Genomic DNA, 5,136 nt, shown 5'->3' with positions numbered 1-5,136 from the left:
CCAAAAGCACCCCTACGAGTTTAAGTTGCCTAACTTATTTTCCTTAAGTAGTTTTAATTTATCCAAGGTACCATGTAAAACGTTCATATAGTAAGAAGTCCATACAGCACATTTTTACATGTGTTTTGAGACATGGTGGTGGGTGCTTTAATTAGCGAGCCATGCTAATTAAAAGTGCCTGCATGTCACGTGTATCAGCATCCCTGTGCTAAAAAAATGGGAGCAGCACACTTTGAACTGTAGCTCATCAAAAATGTTTTATTTCAGAATGCCCTGCTACCATTTTTTCAGCATGGAGAGCATGGGGATGGTAACACATGTTATGCAGAAGGCTGGAGCCAGGGCCGTTGCAGGGCGGGGATGAATTGGGGCAACTGCCCTGGACCCCGCACTTTTGGGAGGCCCCACAGAGCCAGGTTGATCAGCCGCGGTGACTCCATGCTGTTGCCAGCTTCACATCCAGCTGCTCAGCACCCCCATACCCCACCGCTGAATCCGCTACCAAATCTGGTGTGTCTGGCTGCTTGGCACCCCCTACCGCCGATGAATTCACCACCAGCTTCTTCACATCTGGGGAATGGGATCCTGAACAGGCTGATTTGCCCCAGGCCCTGCACCCTGCTCATGTCATCTCTGGCTGGAGTGCATCAATTTCCATGCTCCAGCCAACTCAATTAATTGAATCTGCTCTAACATGCTGGTTTGCAGTGCATCGGAGCAGGCTCCCTGCACATCTATAGGAGCCCACAATGATGAAGGTTCCTGCTAAGCTTTTTTAAGAGTTTACAGAAACTAAGAGCAATGCACTCTGTACATGTGCTCTGAGAGAGGAGTGCTTTAAATCAGAGCGGCTCTTGGGAGCCACTTTAATTAAAGCGCCCACAGTGTCTCATGTATTCAGTGTCCTGCACTTCAAAATGTTGGCTGGGGTGTTTTAACTAAAGCTTGTTTGACAAGCCTTAGTTAAAGTGCCCCTGCCACCATTTTGAAGCACTGGGACACTGAACGGGACACCGAAGCTGCTGATTAATCGAGCAGCTAATCAGCATGCGTTGGAGCAGGCATCAGGCACGTGCTTTATTCCTAAAGCACTAGGAATATACATATACGAGCACAATAAGTCACTTTAACTTCCAAGACTCCCCTCTCACAAAACAAATTGCAGGAAAATTCAAATGCCTGTAGATTGTAAGCAATTGGTAACCATCTCATCTTTAAATTGCTCCTATGTAGATCTGATGATTTTGTTTCAATTGTCCGGTTGCAAATCAGTGCTGGATTTATCTCTATCGTATTTAAAAAACTGAACCACAGCTTAGAAATGGCTTACCTCATAGGCTTTTGACTGTATTTGACAACTTTGCCCACAATATATAAAGGGTGGGGGGAAAAAGTCATGTTTGCACATCTTAAAATAGTTCAGCAGATTTTGTCCAAACTTTTCAACTTGGGGCAAAGACATAAAATATGAAAATTTTCATCCAGAAATAAATTTGGATGTCTTGTTTGTAAATGTTGGGAACACATGAAAGAGGGAGCTTAGAACGGAATGTGGAATTTACCCTGCCTTACAGTATATCAGTAACACATGCTGTGCAGCCAACATTATGTCTAATATATATGGTCAAATTGTATAAAATACTTAAAATATTTCATTATTAGAAAAAGTGCTAACCATGCTTTCCCACACAAGGACTTCTGATAAAAATAGCCAGAAAGAGATTGAGAAGAACTTAAGAAATTTATCACTGGTACAAATAATTACAATTCCATTTTAGTCAGCAAAGCTGTGACTCCTTACATCAGAACTGAATGTCAGCTACCATATCCAGCCTCTCAATACACACTTAAGACTAATGAGAGAGATACATTTGAGTAAGTGCTGCTGAAAAATCAGTTTACATTTTAAAATGTGCATATTCCATTGTGTCTTTTCATAACCCTCACAATATTACTTCCTGTATTTACAAAGAGTTTGATGTTAAATTAAAATAATTTTGTACTGTACTGAGACTTCCCTGTTAGGAAAATGTAACACAAAAACATTCACAGAAAAGTAAGACTTGATAATCTACTCACCTTAAGTCAATGCTGATGCAGTGTTTTGCCACTGTATACCCTCTTTTGATCACATTTCATTTGTAATTAACTTGTTCAAATATGAAGACATTGTTGGGGTGGGGAGGAATAAAAGAAAACTTTCATTTTTCAAGAATGACTTATTTTATGGCTTTATAATTTAATTTTGGGTTAAGTCCTTTGCGTAAAGTCTAACTTGATGCTTAAACAAATCATCTGTGTTTCTTATTATTGATCTGTAATGCTGCTTCAGGAAAATGTGTGTGGAAAAAGAATGGTTTTAGTGATGGGAGTGAAGGGTAACGTTTTCAGTGGACACATCAGTTAGCAGACCGCATAAATTATAGGCTAACAGCAACCTCTTGTGGCAAAAAATGTAGGCATAATTAACAACTAATGTTCAGGTCTTTTCCTAAAAGATGATTCCTCTTAATGTGACTGTTAATTGTTAATACTGAATCCTGCCTATTTGTCTACATGCAAATAAGAAGAGCAATTTATTGTTGGCTTCTTCTGGACAGTACATAACATTTAATATTGTCCAGCAGGGGCCAACAGTAAACTTACAACAAACTCCTCTCTTTCCCCTTCCTTTCCCTTGATCCACTTTATCCATTTCCAGTCTCTTGGTCATGTAAGCTTCTGATGCATTAGACTGAAACACACACTAGTTAAAGAATTCCCCCCAACTTTTCCAAGACAAACCCAGTGAGTAGAAGGTACCCTAATATTTGAAAATAAAATACAACAAAAAACACAATTTAAAAATAAAATAAAACAAAATAAGTAGTTTAGTGAATTGTGTTCTGAAGAAAGAGAAAATTGCATAGTTTTGTCATTGGGAAACATTTTTTATTTTCTAAAACTAGTGATAGGACAAGCCAAATTTTTACTATTATTTGAAAATTAGAGATTAAATATTATAATTTGTTAAATACAGAATAATAATCTAGATCTCTTAAGACTAAACTGTAATAGTGAGATGTGGAGTTGGGGAACAACATGCAGCCAGTATTCAGCATTAATAATGAACAGGCTGTCAGAAAATTGAATCCATTGTTCTGTGTGGGTCCATTGAATAAGAGGAAACTAGCTGCTGATAAAAAGGAGACCATAAATTCTTTAAAGTTTTGTCTCAGTAGTTGCACAGGAGTGGGAAAATGGATGCCAAGTACCTGCCTAGTACAATAAATGCCTTCTACAGAATACTGACTTACCAGCACCCTCTCAACTGAAACCAGAGAAGATAAAACTGGTCAGCCACGAAGCTTGAAGTCCAGGCAATCCAAACAGCTTAGAAGTATGACTTATAGCACAAAAGGTTTGTGCATCATACATATCCTTCATCAACAGTACTCAATTGTGGCAAGCCAAAAATGGTCAGGGACCAAGGGTAGGCAATGTTTTTCTGCTACAGGTTAAAACGACCCCCCAGAGGTGGATGGGTATAACAGGAGGGGGTCCTAGGGTTACCGTGCTCTCCCCTAGCACCCCGACCGTCCAGTTCGTCTATAAAGCACCCTTAAGTCTCGCCTGCCACATCTTTGTTCACACATATATATATATATTATAGGGATGCTGCCTCTTTGTCTCCCTGGACATGGGTTTCCTCCTGTACATTAGTCTTGTTTCAGTAATGGGTGTTCCTGTGCACCCCAGCCTTATGCGCTATGCATGGCTCCAACCACCCCTTTACCACACCCCAAAGCTCACTGATGTACTGGGCGGTGTTCAGTCTTACACTCTCTTCGGCTCTTGGGCTCTCCACAGCCCTTGTCTTGTAACTGCGCCTCTCTGGGTGCTTGGGCTCTCCACAGCCCTTGTCATCTCTGCCTTACTAGGCACTCGGGGTTGGCATCCTCCCGATCCTACACCTATCCTGGCGCTGGGGGTTGGCACACTCCCAAAGGTTGCGCCCTTTCTGGCGCTCGGGGTTGGCACACTCCTAATGTTGCCTCCTTTGACTGTTGTAGGTTGCTGCCCCTTTCTGGGGCTTCTCGCTGCTCCCCCTGCTCTGGGGTTCGGGGTTGGCACACCTCAACGTTGCATCCTCCCTGGTACTTGGGTTGGCACACCCCAATGCAGTGCCTCTTCTGGTGCTCGGGTCAGCTCACCCCCTCAATAGTGCACCCTCACTGACACTCGGGTCAGCACACCCCTTTTGCAGCGGCTTCTCATGCATTCAGGGTCAACTCACCCCAATACTGCAACCTCTCTGGCACCCGGGTCCCCAAGCTGCCGTGGAAACCCTATGAGGCCTCCTCCATCCCCTAATAGCCTCACCCAAACCTCCGGTTGTAAACAGTAAACACAAAACTCAAGCCCTTAGGCTATAACATAAACCTCTGCCAATTGGCTACAACATTATTCGAGCCAGCCCCAAGGGTGCTCCATCCTTCACCCATACCAACTGCTCGTGCATTCTGGCCTCTTCTCTGTTCTTGCTCTGGCAGAGTTCCTACCCCTTTGGCTGCCAGCAGGGAGCTGCCTGCCTGGCCTCAGCCTGGGAGTTATATAGGAGCCAGGCCCTGCCCCTTCCGGTCAGCTGACTCCCATCGGTTGCCCGAGCAACCTGCACCTGTGTCTCTTCATTACTACTCTACAAGTAGCAGGTACCTCAGTGCCCTGATACAGTGGGCATTAGGATCCTGCTGCCGCTGGTGCTCATTGCTGCAGTGGCATGAAGAAAGTGCCTGCAGCCAGTGTTCATCTGCATAGTGTCACCTGGAGAGCACCCACAGCTGGCTATCATCCCTGTAGCAGCACAAGGAAAGCACCAGCAACCAAAACCTCCTGGCACTGAATGCTGCCAAAGCCCCACAACTGTAGGCCAGATCCAATGGCTGCGTAGGCCAAATCCAGCCTGTGGATTGTTGGTTGTTGACCACTAGACTAACCACTGTTAGCTGTCCTAGTGTTATCGAGGGCAGAAGCAGGTAGTTTAGGAGCTGCAGGAACGGCACAAGACAGCAATGAAGGGGGTGAAAACAAAGGATTGTTCAATTACCTGGACATCTCCTGGGAAGATCACTCAGCAAAATCCGAGCAGTCGCAAAG

The sequence above is a fragment of the Crocodylus porosus genome, unplaced genomic scaffold, assembly GCF_001723895.1.
Source record: "Crocodylus porosus isolate Cpor-Errol unplaced genomic scaffold, CroPor_comp1, whole genome shotgun sequence".
NCBI lineage: Eukaryota > Metazoa > Chordata > Crocodylia > Crocodylidae > Crocodylus > Crocodylus porosus.
The sequence above is the reverse complement of the archived record's forward strand: the minus strand, read 5'-3'. Positions refer to the sequence as shown.